Source organism: Pseudonaja textilis, chromosome 7, assembly GCF_049901715.1.
Source record: "Pseudonaja textilis isolate UNSWEBS1 chromosome 7, rPseTex1.2, whole genome shotgun sequence".
Lineage (NCBI taxonomy): Eukaryota > Metazoa > Chordata > Lepidosauria > Squamata > Elapidae > Pseudonaja > Pseudonaja textilis.
Genome location: NC_141996.1, coordinates 47,616,954 through 47,639,398, shown reverse-complemented (window position 1 = coordinate 47,639,398; position 22,445 = coordinate 47,616,954). Strand labels below are relative to the sequence as shown.

The window sequence follows — 22,445 nt, the reverse complement described above, 5'->3', positions numbered from 1 at the left end:
AGATGTCAGAGTTTAGCTAATATCCCATTGCAATTATTAATATGTCTTTCTTTGTGAGTTCTTTCCTGAGCAGGTGGTTGGCCTTAGAGTTAAAATGAAAATACTCTTGATCTGCATGAAAAGCATATCAAAGTTGGAAATTCAAAGACTCATAGTTTCTATATTTAAGGTTTTACCAAGCTATGCTATGCCCCCAAAAAGCTAAATTAGGCATTTTACATAATACAGAGAAAAAGAAGAGCACATTGTCTAAGTCTCCTTTCTGTTGTAATTGTCTTCTATAATAGAACAGCAGAATTGCATATACTATAACACTATTTGATATTTTTATCATACTTATTTAGTGGATTAGTAAGACTTTTTAATCTCAAAAGACTCATAATATACTAGTTATAATTTAATGCTTTTAAAGGTATTACAATCAATTTTTCAGTGTATCTGAATATGCCAGTTAACAATAAATCCATGACTTCATAATGTTTCTAAAGTAATGATAACTAGATATAGATATCCCCAGAGAGATTTGGATGACCTCTACACTAATAGCCTTCCATAAGGCACTTAAGAACTGGCTATTCCCACAGGCATTTGGGCTGAAAGATTAATGGGTCTGCTAATTGGTTGGTTTGCCAATTGATTTATTGTTACTTTGAAAAATTGGGAATATTTTTTTTGATCCTAAATCCTGTTCATTGTTTTATGTTTGATTTTTAACATTTTGTACACCATTCAGAAGCATTGTTAGATGAGCAGTCATAGAAATTATTTAAATAAACAAAGAAATAAATAAAAGTTCATAAAAAGTAAGTTTTCTTAGTAGTGGAAGTCATGGTAGAATACTGGAAACACAAACAAAAAGGAAAATAATTGTTAGATTCATAATTGTATTCTAAAAGTGGAACTAAGTTCACTAAATTCAACAACATTTATACTTTGGAATTTCATTCCAAACTACCAAAGAGATTAATACTGTATTGGTTCTTTTGCTCTTTGACCTTTCTTCCATTCACAGACTTATAGATATTCAAATTGGGTTATTTATTTATTTAATTTATATTGCCGCCTATTTGTCCATGGCAACTCGAGGCGGCTTACACAATATAAAACCCTATTTAAAACAAAAATAAAAACAAAAACTAACAAAAAGAATCAAATAAATTAACTAGAAAGTATTATTTTTTTCAATACAAATTAAAATTATACTTAAATCCCTTTGAAGCAACATCACTTGGGTACAGAGGGGAAATATATGAACTACATTTTAAGATTATGTTTCTTGGTAGAATGGTAATCTCTTGTGTATCAAAGCTCCTGGATTTTGTGACTCCATTTTGATATACAGATAGTCCTCAAATTACAATTGGGACGGGAATTTCAGTTGCTAAATAATATGGTTGTTAGCGTTCTGTTGGGACAACCCAATGGACTTCAAAAACTCCCTCCAGCCATATTCCACACTGCCAGTGGTCATTAAACAAGTCATCAGAAGACTGGATCCAATTTTATATCCATTTTACCATGGTTGCTAAGATAATCATGTGGTCTTTAAGTAAAATATATGGTTGGTAAGTGACCCCAACTTCCCCAATTGACTTTGCTTGTTGGAAGCCAGCTGGGAAGGTAATAAACTATGATCACATGACTGCAAAATGCTGCAAACATTATAAATGCGAGCTGATTGCCAAGTGTCCAAATAAACATACATTGCTATGATTGCTGTGATCATGGAAGTGATGCAATGGTTGTAACCAATGGTGGGCTGCTGCCATTTCAGACTGGTTTGGGCGAGCCAGTAATTCCAACAATCAGCTGCCCCCCCCCCACTCCTGACCTATCCTGTTCTTTATTTCCTGCTTTCTAGCTCATCTCAATCATGTGGCATAGCTGATTTCCCCACCTTTGCTGTTCTACTTACTATTGCTGACTTGGAAGGTAAGCAGCTGAGCTTTTAAATGCTCCATTTTCAGTGCTGCATGCAAGTGCCTTTGGTGTGCATGTGTTCACTGAACTGGTTGTTAAACCGGTTGCAGCCCACCAGTGGTTGTAACTTCAAGGATGGATCATAAGTAACTTTTTCTGTGGTCATCAAAACTTTGAACCATTGGCAAATGAAGGTTGTAAAATGAGGACTACCTATATGTGATAATAGCTATAATAGCTGTTATAGCTGGGTATTCTTTGGAAGTATTCATTCACTCTGTTTCCTTTTATTGGTAATTTTGATTTAAACACAACCAATGTTTACAAGACTATTTATATTAAAGTGACAACATTTCTTTTACAATGAACCTCAGAAAGCTTTATAGAAGCATGAAGAAGCTAATCTTTTCCTTAATAGAAAATGAAAATTGCCTGCTTGCTCTAATTTAGGTCAGAGCTAAGAATAATTTCCTTTCATCTACTTTCTAAAGGTTTGGTTACCAAGGATACATTGCAGATCCCAATAATCTGGATTTTGTTTTTTTCTTTTGAAAATATTTCAAAGCGTTCAGTGTACATTGCCTTTGGGCCACCCAGACAAAATGAATATTGATTTCTATTAACACTTTTTAAATCTAGAGCCTAAAGTCTATAAGGATGAATACAGATTTTAAAAGTCAAAACATCAGTTCCAGAGAATTCTTGTATAAATAAGAATCTGGCCTCAAAACTGATTATCAGTAGTTTCTCTTTGCTGCTACAGATGTTTGCAGCAGCCCAGGTTTGTAACCCCAAATAAATATACTCTTTCATAACTTGAAATAAAAATTCTATCTCTCCCAGTGCAGCAGTCTATCTGATTATAGTAATTACTAGCATAATGTTCTAAAGTAGTGTTTTTCAAATTTGGCAAGTTTAAGATGTGTGGACTTCAACTCTTTGTTGGCAGAATAATTTTGGAAGTCCACACATCTTAAAACTGCCAAGTTTGAGAAACACTGCTCTAAAAGAACTGCCAAATTAATATAATTTCCTTAGGTAGCATATTCTGGTTTTGAATGTGATTTTTGAAGGTACAGTGGAAGAAGGGCATGCTTCTGGTATAAGCGGGTGTTGCTATTAAACTAGAGTTCAAATGATTTAACATTTAAAGTGTGTTTGGTTAAATAAGCATTACTGAAGCATTAGTTGTATGCATGTTTGTATTTATTAAACAAATTTATGCAGTTGCCGAACTCCCACACAGTGAGTCTTGGTGGCATACAATATTAAAAATCCACAGTTAAAAATCCACTCCACCCTATGGTGACAATGACAAAATAAAAGATCATTCAATAGTTACAAATAGGATTCACAAACTGGCTGCCAAAACATGTCTTCAAAGCCCCATGGAAAAGCAACAAGGTGGGGGTAAATTTTACCTCCAGATAATAATGTTCCAAAAGGAGGCACCATACAGAAGATCTATTTTCTAGGCCTCCTAAGTGTGCTTCCTTGATGGTTGGCACCTGGAAAGTGTCCCTTTTTCCTGCTCTGGTGGGCTGGGTAGGTGTAATTTTGAAGAGGCAATCCATCAAATAACCTGTACTCTAAGCCATGTAGAGCTTTAAAGCTTTAAAACCAACACCTTGAACTGCACCCAGAAACAAATTGGCAACAAATATAGATCCCACAAGAGAGGGGACACATGTGCAAAACTGGAGTTGCATAAAACTATGGACCACTGCATTTTGAGCCAACTGAAGATTCTAAATGCTTTTTGAGAGCAGCGCCAGGTAGAGAATAGGCAAAATGGAAAATGACCTGGCATATGCCCATTGGTCCAGTAGTGAACATAACTGGCACACATCACACGGTTTTACAAAGGCCGTCTGAGCCTTGATTGCCACTTTTCCTTGAGCAGCAGCTGTAAGTCCTGGAGAACTCTCCAAATTATGTACAGGGTCTGTCTGGGACAGTGCAACTCCATGTGTGAGCAAAGATGGTAATTCTTCAAGAACCCCATCCCTGAACCCAAAGCACCTCAGTTTTAAGCTGTTGCTTCCATTAGAGACTTCAGTAATTTCCAGGCACTGCAAAACAGCAGTTCTAGCATTGCTTAACTCACCACAGCAGATATATACAACTGACTACCATCAATATATTGATGATATCTCAGTCTATGGTGACAGATGATTTCACCCAGCAGTTTCATGTAGATGTTAAACAGGAGTGGAAAAGCATTGATCCTTGAATGACCCCCAAAAGAAGGGGTTGGGAGTCAGACTTTTCGCTCCCAATCAACACCAACTGGGATTGGCCTTGAAGAAAGGAGATAAACCAGGACAACATTGTGCTTCTCATTCCCAGTCCCGAACCTGTTCCAGAAGAATATTGTGGTCAATGATATTGAAAGCCATTGAGAGGTCAAGTAGAACAAGGATGGATTCACTACTTTGTCCTGTTCATATCAGATAATATCAGAAGTGTGACCAATGCCATTTCTGTCCCATATCCAGGATCTGGGTCCAGATAATCCATTTCTTCCATGATCCTCTGCAGCTGCAACAGGACCACCTTCTGAACAACCTTAAAAAGTTGGGACAAACCCTCTCCATTCCCCTTGTATCTGCCTTTGCATTATGAAAACTTTTCATTCTGAGGCCCAGTTAAGTTGATAAATAAAATTATTGTCTAATTGAAATTGAATGACTTACTTTGGACTGTAATCACATTCACTTAGAAAGATTAATATGAGACAAGAAATGAAAAACTATCATTTTTGCACATTAGCAAAAACAGATGTATCTGATCTGCAATTCTAAAAGATGTCCAGAAAGCAGTGTAAAAGTAAGGATTTTCCATATCTATTTTCCCTCATCTAGTGGTCACCTAAATGAACCAAACTGTTCTACTCATTCAGATAAGAACATAGGAGCCATTTTAAACAGAGATGACTATGATGCGATAGAACATTACATATTATGTTTCTAATAAAAGTTGAATGAAAGTCAGACCAGCATATGTTATTGAAGTTTCTCAATATGTACCTATTTATAGTTTTTTTTGTTAAGTAATTTGGTGAAAAAGCAGCCATTCATAGGAAAATATATTCCTTTTTTTGTATTAAGTTTTTATTTTATTTTATAACATGGAAAAATTTCAATTGAACAGTATGTTGTCTGGGTACAAATCATTTTAGGAAATAATTACAGTATTTACAACAATATTCATTGTATTAATATCAATTATATTAATGTTAATAACCATAATAATCATACTATTTGTTTAACAAAGTTAACATAAATTCCTTATATCACCAATCCTTTCATATATTTCCATTTCCAGCTCCTGTTTTTAGTCAGCTAACCATTGATAAAATAAGTCCCAAGTCAGTTTCTTCCTTTTCCTTAATTGTGTTAGCTTATCCATTTCTGCACATTCTAATATTTTTCTAATCACATCTTCATCTGTTGGAATCTCTTCACTTTTCCATTGTTGTGCAAATACTATTCTTGCTGCAGCCAATACATGTAAAACCAGATATACATAGAATTACACAAGAAAATTATTGAATTGGAATATCTGTGAGGTAGGAGATTTTAACGCAATTGCAGATGCAGAATTGGACTATAAAAGACAAATTCCTTGTGTCCAGTCACACTTGGCCAATAAAGAATTCTATTCTATTCTATTCTATTCTATTCTAAAAGTAGTAAAGTAAGCAAAAAAGCTAGAAAAACACTTCCAAAAACGGTTTTTAAAATACTCATTTTATTCAAATAGGCATATGTCCTGGTCAATATTAGATATGATATGGATGTCACTGGAGTTAAAGTCAAATGTGCAAGAAATAGAAATAGAAGCAAGCACTTGGGCAGATCATAATCCAATTGGAGTTAAGTGGAAAGGACAAAAGAGAAAATGGAAATGGATGTTGAAGCAAGCAATATTAAAAGACAAGGAATTTATATAAATTATGGAAAAAGAAATGGTCTTTTTTTTCAAAGAGAACAGAAAAGAGGGAACTTCATTACAAAATGTATAGAACATAGCTAAGGCATATATTTGGGAACTAGTTATAACATATGTAGGGGGAAAAACAAGAAAAAGAAACAAAATCAAAAGATGTTAGCAGAAGAACACAGGAGAAAGGGATTTGAAACCAGAGACATTTTTGTTGGGCATTTTACAGACAGCTATAACAAAGGGAACATAGATTCCTTTATGATAGGTCCCTCTAGAAACATAGGTAAATGTTGGAGTTTGAATCATAGTAACTTAATTATATGCTAAATGACTTCAGTGCATTATGACTTGGAGAAATATAATTAGAATGATTTAGGAAATAAAATTTTTAATTAAGGATCCTTAACCATAGAGGATTTTCTTTGTTTTCTTTGTTTTGTCTTCCTAAAAATATATTATTTCACTGATGCTTCCTTCTATCAAGTCAGAGATAAATTGGATGTTAAACTACTCCAAGTGACTTCCTGTAATATGTGCTTAATATTATGAAAAGCAATAATTGGCTAGCAATATTTAGGGACTGAGAAAGCTAAAACATGTCTTACAATTTGGTTTTCAGAATGCCATAGCTTGTAGCTTAATTATATTATTTTATAAGCAATGGTGAGGTTATTAGCATAGGGCTTGGAAAATCTATCATTTATCCAGAAAAACAAAATCAATCAAAGTAGATATTTTTAGGCATGAAAGTTTTGGACCAAATTATGAGCTATTTAAAACAAAACAAACAAAACATCAATACTATAATGCATCACACCTCTGATACTTAACATACATCATTCTTTTTAGGAAAGAAATGTATTACTTCCTTTCTGCCAAGTGGTCTGAAGCCCAATACCTCTGTCACTACAATGACCTCGATGTAAGTGGTTTATTGTTTGGTGTATTGAGAAATAGGTGATTTTCTTTTGGATAGCTTTCTTTAGATTCAAATCCAGAAACTGTAAGGTTGGTCTAATAAAGTCTGTCTACCCTTTCTCACTGATTTTACAGATAGAAGGAAAAGGGAAATGCAATCATTTGGGTGACAGTTATCCATTGTGCTTTCTTTGACCAATTGAATGTCAAATTAAACATTTTAGTTGTTTTTCTTTCAATTGGTTTCCCAGTGATGTATCTTCTGTTTTTGTGCTCAGTAACTTGTCTTCTGTCCTTCAGGAGTCCAACTTCCTGAAACTGTCTTCAAAATAACTTCCTTTATTGCTGTCTGCTGCTGCTGCTGATACTCTGTTTTCATACTTGAGAGTAGACATTTATCATTACTGCATATCTACATATTTGGAGTATTGTTCTATGAATAGCTTATTCATGTTTTATGTTCATCAAAAACTACAAAGAGTATAAATGAGTTCTAAAGGGTAATGAAAGAGCAGAAATCACTCATAAATAACGTGATGCTAAATGCAAAATAAAGTATCCTGCTCTAAACCTCAAAAGCAGGCAACTTATTCTGTTAATTGTACTTGGCAAGTCATCCCAAGAGTTTTTAATACATGGTGGCTGCTTTATTTCCTTCAGTTATACAAACATTCAAAATTAAGCTTGGATTGAACTTATTTTGAGCCTGCTGATAGCTTCAGTATAAATATTCTATATTTACATCATGTATATGCATGAAAATGAAAACTATTGGCAGCTTATTACAGCTTTGAATGAATACCTTAAAATGATGTCAGAGGGTCACTTTTTAAAAGTCTCCTACACACAAATATACACAAACAAATAAACATCTGGTTCTTTCATCAATTGTGGGGTTGAGATATAAATAGAATTAAGAAATCACCAAATCATTACAGCTATCTGGTCCAACTGAGCAGCAAAGAAGAATATGTTGTTGGTCCCAAGAAAAAAGGTCTTCTTTGTGGTGACTTCCTCCCTATGCAATATTATTTTCCCATGGATAAGAATGGTTTTACAATAGGTCCTACAAAACATGGTTCTATAAGCTTGGGAACCCTAGGTCGATATCTAACTTATCAAATGGTTGGTTTCACTGCAGCCCTCTGGGCCTTGGGTGGAGGTGGGGGGTGGAAGGCTTATGTATCTTTGTATTTTTAATTTTGTAACCTGTTCAGACTCACTATGTGTGAGTTGGGAGGCCATATTCATTTGCTAGGTAAATACATTTAGATTTTCTTCATGAGAATTAGTACAGATACAGTAGTTGCATATGTATTGCTTACAGGAACATCTCTGTATTTGGAGGGTACAATCACTTGGATGTATATGTATTGCATTGGTCCATGTTTAAATGTTTCTATTATCCATTCATTTTATTCTGAAGTACTTTTGAATTGATAAAAGCACAGGGAAGCACAGAGTGGGATGGCACGGCTATTTATGGTATGATAAGGTTAAAGTAAATGTTGATTTCAACAATCACTTTGTTAGACATGTCATCCTAAGTGTTTGGAATAAGTAATAAGGTTCTCTGTGAAAATGCCCCTTTGGGTATCACTCCAGAAATCTTTTTAATTAAAGAAATGGTGGCAAGGCCGTATTGGTGGACTTATGGTCAAATAATATCTTTTAATTATGGAGACTATCCTCAAAAGTAAAGAGGAATTGGAATTAGAAGAATGTGTTTGCCATTGGTTTATATATTTACAAAGGAAAAAAAAGATTTAAATTAAATTTTAAAAAGCTATGGATTTGATTTTGTAAAAAATGAATAGGAAATCCTATTGTATGGTACTGATGAACATATTATTGGTAAGGTTTGTAAATTGCTACTGAAATTGAACTTGGAGAATGACTATGTAAAACATTGCACGATTCAGTGGGCAAAGAATTTTGGATATATTATATTGCTTGAACTGTGGGAAGACATGTTGACAAAAGGTTTAACATTTACATTAAATTATAATTTAAAAGAAAAAAAATTATAAGATGAGATACCATTGGTATTTAACAGTGGGCAAATTGTTAAGAATGTATAAAGATGCCTCAAATGAATGTTGGAAAGGTAACTGTAAAGAAGAAACTTTTTACCATTTTTGGTGGACATGTGACAAAGCAAAGACATATTGGAGTAGGATTCACATCTTAATTCAGAAGATTCTTAAAGTAATATAAAGTTTGTTATATTATGTTATGCATATGCTGGCAGCAGCAATAATAATCTATACACAAATAATGGAAGGATCCTTTGATTCCCAGTCGACAAATGACTTCAGAAGTTGATTGAGTTAGCAGAGATGGTTACATCCATTGCTTTGATTAAAGAAAAGAACACAGTTAATTTTGTTTTTTCTTGGAAATGTCTTTTGGACTTTGGGGCTTGAGGTAGAAAAATGAAATTTTGATTTTAGGTTTTGCTAATTAAATAGGTTTGGTGTTATAATAATGGCTAATATATATTATCACAAAAAAGTAAAAATGGTTATTATCTTAATCCACTGTGCCAAAAGGAATCGGGAGTCAATGCTTTCCTTTTTCTTTTTCCCTTTACCCTACACTGTTTTATTTTCCCTTCCCTTCCCCCTTTTCCCCAATATCTTCATTTTTCTGATAAACTAATAAAAAACTAATAAAAATGAATTCATATCCATCTGTCTCTGCTAGACAAAAGAAGAATTTATTCTTTATTAAATGAAATGTTATTTCAGAAAATTTTTCTTTATAGACCCCTGTTTTTAAACATGGTAATATTTGTTTTTCCCAGTTTCTTCTCATAAAAAAAATGGGTTCTTTTTTTTTTAGAAGAATTTTTATTTTTTAAGACAAACATACACATACAAAACATAAAAACATAAAACCATCTTCCATTTTATATGCATACAGTGTGTCAGTTGGTTACAAATCTTTTGTGCTATCCTTTTGTAGTCATTACAGTTTATATCAATTTTCACATTGTCAAACTAACATATGTTTATATATTTATCAGTTATTAATCATCCATGACTAAACTATTTATTCCATCATTTTATATGAGATGTTCCAAATTTTATCTTAAAATTTATGTTATACTTTCAACCAATGGTTATATATGTCTATGTTATGTTTTATATCAATCTATTAAATTTCTATCACAGAATTCTCTAGTCTGATACATTACCATGTCTTTTTGTCCAACCATTGATAAAACAAATCCCATATCATATAAAATTGTGTATCTTCTTTTTCTCTAATTCAAATGTCAATTTACTCATTTCAGCACAGTCCATAATTTTCTTAATAACTTCCTCCTGCATAGGTATTTTATCATTTTTCCAATTCTTAGCAAATACCATCCTAGCCACTGTTAAAACATTTACAATCAAATATTTCAGCTCTTTGTTGTATATTTCTGGTATAATTCCCAATAAAAAGATCTCTGGTTTAAAGTCTATATGTTGTTTTATCATTTTTTCCAACCATGTGTGGATTTTAGTCCAATATTTTTTTTGCGTCCGAGCATGTCCACCACATATGGCAATATGAACCAGGTATTTGATGACATTTCCAGCATTTATCCAATTTATTCTTAAACATTCTCGCAAGTCTCATCGGGGGTAGATGCCACCTGTAAAACATCTCATACAATTTTTTTTTATATGCAGTTGACATTGTCATTTTATAATTTTGAGACCATAATTTTTGCCATTTCTCTAAATCAATCCCATATCCAAAAATTTTCCCCAAGCAATCATTGTTTCTTTAACTTGTTCCTCCTCCAGTTTAAATTCTAATAAGTGTCCATAAAGTTTTTAAATTGCCTTTTCATCAGTACCCATCAAAATCTTATCTAAATCAGTCAACTTATCATAAATACCTTATGTTTTAACATCTTTGTCAAATCTAGATTGTATTTGCAAATATGAAAACCAGTTCATTTTTACACCTTGTTCTTCTAACCCTTGCATAGATTTAAGTTCACCCTTTTCATTCAATATCTCACCATATCTAACTGTTTGTTCCTTTTTATATATTATTGGATAAGAAAAAGCTTCAATGATAAATATCCATAATGGAATTTTTAAATAGTATTGTCTTTTTATCCTCTCCCAGTTCAAAAACAATGCTTCTCGGATGTAATGTCTTATAAAATACCCCTGTGTTTTAGTTCCCTTGTATCAAAGGAAGGCTTGCCTTCCCAACAGCAAGCCATGCCCTTCTAAGGTCAATAATCTGCTTTTCCTTAATGTTATCCATTCCTTTACCCACATCAGATTTGTCATTTGGTAATAAAACTCCAAATTGGGCAATGCAAACCCTCCTCTTATTCTTGCATCTTCTAACAGTTTTAGTTTTATTCCTGCTTTTTTGCCCTTTTCAGCACAATTCTATTTAAGTCTTCCAAAAACTCTTTCTCTAGTCAGATTGGAATTGTCTGCAATAGATATAAAATTCTAGGCAATACATTCATCTTAATTGTAGATATTCTCCCAAACAATGATAATTGTAAATTTCCCCATTTTATCAAATCTGTCGCAATCTGCTGTTTGAGTTTAAGATAATTCTCCTCCTTCAGTGTGCTACATCTTGGTGTAATGTATATCCCTAAATACTTAACCTTGTTTATGACCTGTATTTCTAAAACTCCTTCCAACTGTTTCTTTCGTCTTGCTAACATATTCTTTGTTAATATCTTTGTTTTATCTTTATTTATTTTCAAACCTGCTACTTTTCCATATTCTTCTATTTTTTCTATTAATTTAGATGCTGTTTCCAATAGGTCTTCTAATATGAATGCCAGGTCATCTGCAAAGGCTTGCAATTTATACTCTTGATTTTCATTCCTTTTATTTCTTTGTCTTCTCTAATATTCCTATTCAACACTTCCAATGTTAACACAAACAGCAGGGATGACAGTGGACAACCTTGCCTTCTCCCTTTTCTTATATCTATAGATTCTGTTAGTTCTCCATTTACTATAACCTTTGCAGTTTGTTCATGGTATATCGTTTCAATAGCTTGAAAATTCTTTTTTACCAAAGTCCATTCGTATCAATTGAAATAAGATGAATTGCCAACTCACATTGTCAAAGGCTTTTTGTGCATCTAAAAACATCAAGGCCATTTGCTTTTCAGGATGCGCCTCATAGTATTCCAGAGTATCCAAAATAATTCTCACATTGTCTTTGATTTGTCTCTTTGGCAGAAATCCACTTTGGTCAATATGGATAAAATTATTTAAATATCTTTTTAGTCTTTCTGCCAAAATTGAAGCAAAAATGTTATAGACTGAATTTAATAGGGATATAGGTCTGTAATTTTTAAATTGCTGCAAGTCTGTATCCTTCTTTGGTATAAGTGCTTCTGTCCATGTTTTGGGTATTCTTTTCTTTAGCATAACTTCGTTCATAACTTCTAATAGGTGAAGATTCAATATTTCCTGAAAAGTCTTGTAAAATTCTGCTGGTAAGCCATCAGGACCTGATGCTTTTCCAACATTCTGTTTTTTAAAGGCTTCTGTTAATTCCGTCATTGTTATATTCCCTTCCAGCATTGTTTCAATATCTTTAGGTATCTGAGGTAAATTCCCTTTCTGCAAATATTGCTTAACTTTTTCTTCTTGAATATTCTCTTGAAAGTACAATTTTCTATCATAATCTTGTATAATTTTTTTCTTCTCATTTTCATAGCAAACATGTCCTTCTTCATTTATTAATTAGCTAATCCTTCTTGATTCTCTTTCCTTTCTCAGTTTATAAGCTAGCCATCTGCCTGGTTTATTTGCATCTTCAAAGTAATTCTGTTTAGAATTTTTAATTTTTTGTGCTAGTTCCTCTTTTTCCATTAGTCCCATTTTAGGTTTAATTATATACATTTTAATTTTAATGTCTTTTTTGTGGGGACTTCTGTAGATCATTTTCCAATCTTTTATAATCACCTGCCAATGTTTTGAAAGTCTTTTTGTTTTATATGTCTTTTCCTTGTATAGTCTATTATCAAGCCTCTTGTATAGGCCCTCATCATGTCCCAGAGGTTTTGTAGAGATGTATCCTCTTTTCTATTTTCTTTAAAAAGAAAGCAAGTTCTTTCTCTATTTTCTGTTTAAAGTCTTTTTCTTTTAATATTGTATTATTTAAGTTCCATCTAGATCTCCTCTTATATCCTTTCCAAATAACTGTCACTGGATTATGGTATGCCCAGGTGCTTGTTTCTATTTCAATCTCTTGTATGTTGGCCAGTAATTCTGCTCACATCCATATCATATCTATTCTGGACCATGATGCATGTCTGTTTGAGTAAAAAGTGTATTGCTTACTTTCCATATTTCTCTCTCTCCATGCGTCTTTTAAGTTAAATTCTTCTGTTATTTGAAATAAATATTTTGGTAGTATGTTTCTAGCTTTCTTTGTTGATTTCTGTGTTTTATAGTCCAACTGATCATTAACTATTCAATTAAGATTTCTCATCATACAAATATTAACATAGTCCAATTCAATTATTTTCATATGTAATTTCCTGTAAAATTCTTCTTGGTTATCATTCGGAGCATAGATTGCAATTAAAAGTGTTTTAACATTATTGTCCATTATTTCCACCATCAAAATCCTTCCATCGTCATCTGTGCAAATTAGTTCTGCCAAAATTGTGCCTTTAATATATAAAACCACACCTCTTTTTTTTATTGTGCCAGCAACATAAATAATTTCCCTATTTTTTTTTTGTTTTAATATATATTCATGTTGTTTTTTAATATGTGCTTCTTGTAGGTAAATTATATCAAATTTTAATTTCTCTAATTTGTGAAATACTTTCCTTCTTTTAGTAGTCAAATTAAGTCCATTTATGTTAATCGTAGTGAGTTTTCTTTCATCCATGTTAGGCTTTGTGAAGGAGTTTTATTGCTCTAGTACATCTTAATTCTCATTGCTCTCTGGGTACACCACCTACTGCACCTGCTTTTTTTTCTTTTTCAATTACTGCTATACAGTCCTCTTGGAATTCAGTTAATGTCTCTTCCTTTCTTGCTTCTTCCTCCTTTCTTGTGAAATATTCTAAGCTTTTTAGCTCAGCTTTTTCAACTGTGTCAATTATATGTCTTTGTTCCTGCCAGGTGAACAAGAGGCCTTCTGGCATCAGCCATCTGTAGTTTATTCCTCTTTTAAGTAACTCTTTGGTCAAGAATAAGTATTGTCTTCTCATCTCTCTTACTCTTCTTGGTACCTATTTCAGCACCACAATTCCTTTATCTTTATATTTTAAAGTTTTTTTCTCTTGCCACCTGAAGTATCTGTGTCTTGATAATCTTTTTGGTGAATCTAACATGAACTTCTCTTGGTAGTCTGTTTCTCATTGCATATCTTGTATAGACACGGAACACTTCATCCATCCCATCCATCATCTTCTCTTCCAATCCATCCCATCCATCCATCGTCTATCTCTAATGCTTCTGCCAATATTTCTGTCATTGTTTCAGCAAGATTTTCACCTTTTCCTTCTTCTACATTTTGAAATCTTAAGTAGAATTCTGATCAATCAATTTACCATCCTAATGGTTCACACCTACCCTTCTCAACATCGCTCAATCGAGTATCAATATCTCCAATTTTCTTGTCCCTTTGTGCGTCTTCTTCATTTTTTAAAAATCTGTCTTCATATTTCATCATCATCTGTTGAATATTTTCTACTTTCTCGTCTGTCTTTTCAGTTCTTTGCTCAATATTCTCCATTCTCTTTTCAATCTTCTAAATTCCTTGCATAATCATCTGTAATGTCACTTCCTTCTCTTTCTCCTGTTGTAAGATTGTCTGTATTGACCATTGTCCTCCAGATGGTGAAGAGACTATTGGTATTGAGGAAGTTGGGGCTATTTCTTTATGCTCATCTTGTAGTGCTTATCTGTAAAGATAGAGAAAAAAGAGAAAAGAAAAAAAGGAAGGAAAAAAAGGAACGCAGGCAGGCAATTGCCACTCTGAAAAATAAAAAGGGAAAAAGAAAAATCTTCAGGCACTTATGTACCTTAATCCAATTATTTCTCTTAATAAGAGAGAGAAAAGGAAGAGGACAAAAAAAGTAAAAGTATTACATTCTAATTCCTGGAATAGAAGGTTGAGATCCAAATATAAAAATCCAGTTGCGGGGAGGGAGTAAAAAAGGAGGTGAAAAATAACCAAATGTGAAGCCAGCCACTGCTACTGAGTATCCAAGGCTCTTTAATAAATCAACTCAAAGTTTCTAGTTCCAGTGTTTTCAAGGTCTCTTCAATCTTCTTTCTTTCAACTTTAACTCCAGGCTCTAATTATTTATAGTTTCACAGATGGGCACCTGCGTAAACAATCTGCCATTCTCATCTCACTATCTTTTCCAGTGCAAAGCTCAGAGTCCTTGAGTATAGCACAAATACATAAAAAAGAAGAGAAAAAGAAACAATATATCCAAGCCTCTAGATGGCAGTGCTACTTTTTCCCTTCAGTTTCACTCCTCCCTCATGTATCCGATACCAGGGACAAAAAGAGAAAATGAAATCCTTCCTTTTTTTAAAAAAATAAATAAATCTCAAATCAAAAAGAAGAATCTTAATCAAAACAGACTTTCAAAAAATTGTTGAGAAAATAAGAACAAAAATAGAAAATTTAAAAGAAACCAGTCCAGTTTAAAATTCAGAAGTGTTACAAAATTCAAAGTTCTAATAAAAAGACTTTCACTTTAAGTAGCTTTATTTTGCCACTTAAACTCTTTTCTCTTCACTTTTAATTTCACTTTAAGTCTTTCAGGGTGTTTTCTTCAAGCAATAATAAGTAAAAGTTTATCTCACCAAACTGACACACTTTCTTTCAATCTCTTCCTTTCCGGAGCTGTCCCAGCTTCAGCAGCTTGAATGGCTGCCACTCCGCCACTGGCAAAAGGGCTTTTCCTGAATCAACAAGGGATTTTGCGATGTCTCTGGGATCAACAGAATGTGCCCTTATCGATCACCATCTCTACGGATGGTTTAGGTCCATCAGGACCATCCAGCAGTGGAGGTATCGATGGTGATCTTGGAGGATCAAGATCATGCACCAGCAGATAAACACAAAAAGAAAGGTATTGCAATCTATGTGAGAGATGACTTAAAAGCGGAGTTAATCTGGGCGGACCCTGAAGGAAGAACTCTGGTGGTACAAATCTCGATTAATGGCATTACACTCTTACTGGTAGTAATCTATGCCCCAAATGATGACCAAGGTAAATTTTTTAAACATCTCCACCAAAAAATAACAGAATTTGAAAATGGTAATATTATCCTGATTGGCGATTTTAACTCTATTGCTGACTACCGGAAGGATCATAGTGATAGGAGTAAGAACAAAAAAGGAAATAGAGAATTCTCTAAGCCATGTAAGGATATGTTGAATGAAATGAATCTGGTAGATATCTGGAGAAAATTAAATCCCAAAAAAGAACAATTTACTTATTATTCTAACCCACACAAAATTTGGACAAGAATAGATATGGCTTGGATAAACGGTGAATTAATTAATGAAATCAAAGATAGCGAAATCTTACCAAATGACTGGGCTGACCACAACCCAATTCAAATAACCTGGAGAGGTAGAAGAAAACCAAAGAAAAGATGGACTTTTAACACTCATTTAATAAAAGAAGAAGAATATACTAATAAACTGAAAGAAGAACTGAACTTCTTCTTAAAGGAAAATAATAATGATCTAACTTCGAAACAAAATATATGGGACACATTAAAGGCATTTATAATAGGAATAACAATCTCTTACAATGCTATGAGAAATAAAAGAAAGTATGCCCAACAAAGTAACTTACAACAAGAAATTAAGGATTTAGAAACCCAACTACAAAAGAACCCCAAAAACCAAAGAATACAGAACCAGTTAATAACAACTAAACACAAACTAAATTTACTGGAACAAGAAAAATTGGAGATTAGTCTGAAAATGACTAAACAAATCTACTTTGAGCATGCAAACAAGCCAGGGAGATGGTTAGCCCACAAACTTAAGAAAACGAAAGAAAAAAGATTGATACACCAATTAATGGACGAGGGGGGCAATATGCAAGAGGAGATAGAGAAGAAAAAAGAGATCACTTTTAATTACTTCGGGAAATTATACAAAAAAGAAGAAGTCTCTGAGGATAAAATAATGAAATACCTGGAGGAAGCGAATGATAAAGCAATTGGAGAGGAAGAGATAGAATTATTAAACCAAAATATAACATGGTCCGAACTGAAGTCAGCAATAGAGAAGCAAAGTAACAATAAAGCACCAGGACCGGACGGGATACCGGTAGAACTTTACAAAATTATCATAGAACAAATTGGACCACTGATGCTGGATGTATTTAATGAGGTACTCTTAGCAGCCAAGATGCCGGACTCATGGAGGGGAGCCTTAATTTCGCTGATCCCGAAGAAGGACCTAGACCACAGACTTATTAATAATTATAGACCAATTTCACTCCTGAATGCAGATTACAAATTATTCTCTTCTATAATAGCCAATAGATTAAAACAGGTTTTAAACACTTATATCCATGAAGATCAAAATGGATTTCTCCCATTTCGACAAATTAAGAATAATTTAAGAACAGTGATAGACATTTCAGAATACTATGAAGTCCACCCGGAAAAACAATTTTCATTTATGTTCTTGGATGCTGAAAAAGCATTTGACAATTTAAATTGGCATTTCTTAATTCAAAAAATATATAATATGAATCTTGGCACCAGATTTGAAAATGTCATCACTACAATTTACCACACTCAACAGGCAAACATTCTAATAAATGGGGATCAAACTGGCCCAATAAAAATAGAAAAAGGGGTAAGACAGGGTTGCCCTCTCTCCCCTCTGCTTTTCATATTCGCCCTAGAATCTCTTCTGACGTACATTAGGCAAAATTTGAGAATTAGAGGTCTGAGGATCAAATCAGAAGAATATAAAGTACAGGCTTTCGCTGATGATTTGGTTTTTTTCTGGAGGAGCCCATAGAAAAAGGACACAACTTATTAGAAGAACTAGAACGATTTGGAGAAGTCGCGGGATTTAAAATAAACAGGGGAAAAACAAAATTAATGACTAAAAATTTAACAGGAGACCAGAATAAAGAGCTAGAGACAACAATGGGAATACAGGTGACAAAAAAAATTAAATACTTAGGAATTTGGCTAACTCCACAAAGCAAATCATTAAAAGAAAACAATTATGACAAACTTCTCCAACAATCTAAGAAAGATTTAGATTTCTGGAGCAATTTACAACTTTCCTTATTGGGCAGGATTGCTTTGATTAAGATGAATATTCTGCCAAAATTTCTATATTTATTCCAGACAATTCTAATCAAACTAAATAAATTTTTTTTTATGGAACTAAACAAGATAACGTTGAATTTCATTTGGCAGGGGAAAAAAGCTAGGATTAACGTAAAAGCCCTACAAGATTCGAAAAGCAGAGGAGGGTTAGCCTTGCCAAACTGGGAAATATATCATACGGCAGCCACCCTACTATGGATAAAGGATTGGGTGAACCTAACCAACAAAAGAACACTAGTATTAGAAGGCCACGATATGCAGAAAGGATGGCATGCCTTTCTGTGGGAATCTGGGAAACCCAGGCAATCATATTTCCATAGGCATCTTATCAGGGACTCTTTATTAACTAATTGGAAAAAAGTACGTAAAAAACTTTATCTAAAAATACCGATTTGGCTATCTCCAATGGAAGCGATAGTACACCCTAATAATTTGGATATAACCAAAATGATTAAGTACGAAAATTTATTAGACCCACAAGGAAAGTTGAAAACGCGACAAGAATTACAAGAGCGAGGATTTATAATTGATCAGTGGGTGTACCTTCAAATTCATAGTAAATACAAACAAGACATTAAGGAATTTGGAATCTACAATAAATTACAGACTCTAGACAAAATTCTATTAGGACCAATTAAAAAAAATATATCTAAATTTTACAAATATTTATTAGAAACAGAACTAGAACAAGAAATTGTCAAGGGAAATATGATTGCGTGGAGCAGAAATGTGGGTCGGAGCATTACCCTAGCAGAATGGGAAAAGATCTGGAACAGGAACATTAAGATCACGAAATCAGCAGCTTATAAAGAAAACTTATATAAAATGTTTTATAGATGGCACCTGCCCCCTTCGAGATTGGCGAAGATGCACCCCAACACGAGCCCCAAGTGTTGGAAATGTCAATACATAGAAGGTACCTTCTTCCACATGTGGTGGTCATGCAAGGAAACCCAGAAGTACTGGCAAAAAATTAGGCACTGGCTAGAGGAAATAACCATGGAACAAATTGAGTACAAACCAGAGTCCTTCCTTCTAGGAATTTTTGATAAACAAATATCCAAAAAGTCGAAGTATATTACAATCCATATCTTAACCGCGGCCAGACTGGCATTTGCCCAGTGCTGGAAACTACCCTCTATCCCCCCTGAACTTATGGTTATTCAGAAAATTTTACAATGCGCCGAAATGGACAAACTAACAAAAGCATTAAAAGATAAAGAATCTTCAACCTATTATAGCAATTGGAATCCTTTGTACATTTGGCTTAATCAAAGATAGATCACCTCTAAGAAAATTAAGGCCGAGGCCTCTGAAGCAGAGATAAAGAAAAGCACTGCCGACGATAGTTTTGAAGAAGAAAAGACCTTACAGACAGTCACAAAAATATGGTTTTATTATAATTGTTTTCCCTACTTTTGTTTTCCCTACTCCCCCCCACCCCTTCCCTTCCCTTTCCCTCATCCCTCTCTCAAGCTTTCCTCTCTTTCCCTCTTGGCCTATGCCAAGACCTGTTCGTCTTTTTGTTGTATATAATTTGTAGCTGTGTTGTTGTTTTTTTTAAAAAGTAAAACTAATAAAGTTTATTTTTTTAAAAAAAAGATCATGCGTCCTACCACCGTGACACCAGCTCCGCCCTCCTGGGTTCTGTTCCATTTTGTTTTTGGAGAATTATCCTGCTGATTAAAGCACAGACAGACAACCATTTTCCAAAAAAGTTTCTAACAGTCTGTATCTATTAATGGGTGTATAATATAGACCAAGAATACTTCTGTAGGGGCTATATTTGAGCAACACTAGTACTTACGTTATGGAGATGAACTCTTCTCTGCAATCTTGTGCTGTTGGAAAAACTTTTTTGGACAAAAGAAAAAAAAATGAAGTTTCTGAACCATAAAAGAACCTGCCTAGCACACATTATCTAAAGTGATTGGTAGTAGCTTTTCTCCTTGTTGTTGATGTCTGAATTTCAGCCAGGGGAAACCAAGAACCAAAGCTAACTCTCTAAAAATTGCCAGTTGCCAGTTGCCAAAAGATGTCCCAACACAGGAAAAAAGCATTGCAAAAGTGCTATGTAGATGAGCTCAAAGTATTTGGTTTTTCTCCTTCCTTTTTTTGTTATCTTTTAGAAGTAGGTAGGTTTTCTAATACATTCTTTGCAATTGCCTCAAATATATTCCAGCCATATTTCTATTTTTTAAAGTAAATATAAATTAATGGTAAATAACATTATTGTAAAGTATTAATTAGGGAAAGTCAAATTCTGCTACTCAGGAAAACCAATCTACCTTAAAACTATTATGGCATATTATGGAAGGCACTACTGAAAACAAAGGGAACATAACTCTCAGATTTGATCACCCTGGGATATTTGAATTTTTTACCCATGATATCATAAATGGACACTTTGAAGCTATCTACTCAGTTGCATATTCATCAATTTATATTATTTAAAATATTACTTTATTTTAGCTACATTTTATTTCTACCTATAGATCAACTCTACTGGTCATTTATTTCCAAATTACAAAGTGCCATTGTGGTGTTTTATCAAATGGATATAAAACAATTGTACCTTGGGGGCTATTTGTTAGTTTTAGTTTTCTAAAATAAACTATTTTCCTAATAAGTTACCACCATTTTGTAAAGTAATCAACTGTAATATTTGTACTATTGTATTGTACAATACATGGCGCAACTGCACTGGATCAGTTAGCTTTTTGCGTACTAGGTTCAGAATTGTGTCTTCAGAGAACACAATCAATCTAAGCTATCAGGAGGACATGATCTTCAACAATTGCACAGATTGTGAGTATCCAAATTATAACTCATTGGCTCTTTGTGTTCATCCCTCTTTTCCAATATAAACTGCCCAAGGATATCACCTTGCTTTCTTAATGTGGTAACTAGAGAGTGGTTTGTATTTTAATCAGGGGGAACTGTTAGAGATGTGTCTTAATATTCTACTGTTCTGAGGAGATTGCATGTTCAAATAAGTGTAGATTAATAGAGAACAGAAAAACAGTTAAGTCAAGGTAACAGAATCGTTCAGTCTGCCTTCATTTATTCATATACTTTTGCTTGCCTCCAGCTTATTATGGTAAATTTATGGATATGGATATCTCTAGTTGTAAACCTTTTCGGGGTCATCATTTCTCTTCCCTATTCCTGATGCTACTCATGCATAACCTACAGCACTTACAGCAGCAAGGCACAATCCTTACTTATGCATTGGTTTCAAGTATAACAGATGAAATTCTTTATAATAGTTAGTTATCATTTACTTGCATTCATAAGTCACACTTACAAAGTAATGACACTTTACAAATCCAAAGCCACTGTTCAATTGTCTTCAGAATTATCAAAGTCATAAAAATTATCTCAGACATAAATGTAAAAAGAGTAAGGGATACAAAATCATACAATAATTATTCTTTCTCTCCTGCTAGTAGCTTTTTTTAAAATATCAGCACCTTTTGTTTCTTTACAAAATTCTAGGTTTCTCTCCAGAGGCCATTTTCCCCAAGTTTTGACTGATTTTTCTGATTTGAGCTGTCTTTAAGGATTGACCCTCATAAATGCAATCATACTTTCAAATCATTGGGATTGTTTCTAAAGAGTTTTGCTTACAATTTAATAAAGATATCTTACTACAGCCGGTATATATTATCTTTTCCATTATGATTTGTTTATATTCTCTACATCTTTTCTGTTTATATACTGTACTCTGTTTACCTTCTCCACATCCTAATGTTATCTCTTCCATTTTGCCCATGGTATTGAAGTTTCTGGAATAGGCAATAGAATTAAGGGGGGAAAAGAATAAACCTTAGCTTTGAGTAACTATAACACTGTACTCTTCACAAAATTCTAAACAACACAAAGAAAAAAAGATCATGGTTTTAGATTCATATGTTGTTACTATCGTTATAAGTGAAAATATTATAACATTGTTCAAATATTAAATTCTAACTAAATATACATTCTTGTACATATGTAATTAGAAAACAATAGTAAGTATCCAGTTTAGCCAGGTATTCAAATGCCCCTTGCAGGTACTCTTTCAAGACACAAGACAGCATGGTGTATTTAAGAACACTAGTTAATTGCAAATCACTTTAAAAGGATCAGTGATTTTGTACTTGCAATGACCATTAGTTGAGTTTTGTTTGCAGCAGAAAAAAATATGTGGAAACAGATTTATTTATTTACTTACTTACTTACTTACTTACTTACTTACTTACTTACTTATTGTTCTTTGAAACTGTTCACATAAGAAGAACAAATGTATAACTTATCCAGTATTTATTCTGATTGA

At 33.4% G+C, this 22,445-nt stretch overlaps 1 long non-coding RNA gene across 1 annotated transcript in view; it reads left to right on the top strand.

Annotated features, from left to right (window-relative positions):
• The first annotated feature begins 1,864 nt into the window (after nucleotides 1-1,864).
• Nucleotides 1,865-22,445, top strand: part of LOC148125329 (uncharacterized) — a 115,963-nt gene continuing 95,382 nt past the window's right edge. The window contains exon 1 of the long non-coding RNA XR_015744428.1: nucleotides 1,865-1,932. This is a non-coding gene — a long non-coding RNA (uncharacterized LOC148125329). The remainder of the gene's footprint in view (nucleotides 1,933-22,445) is intronic.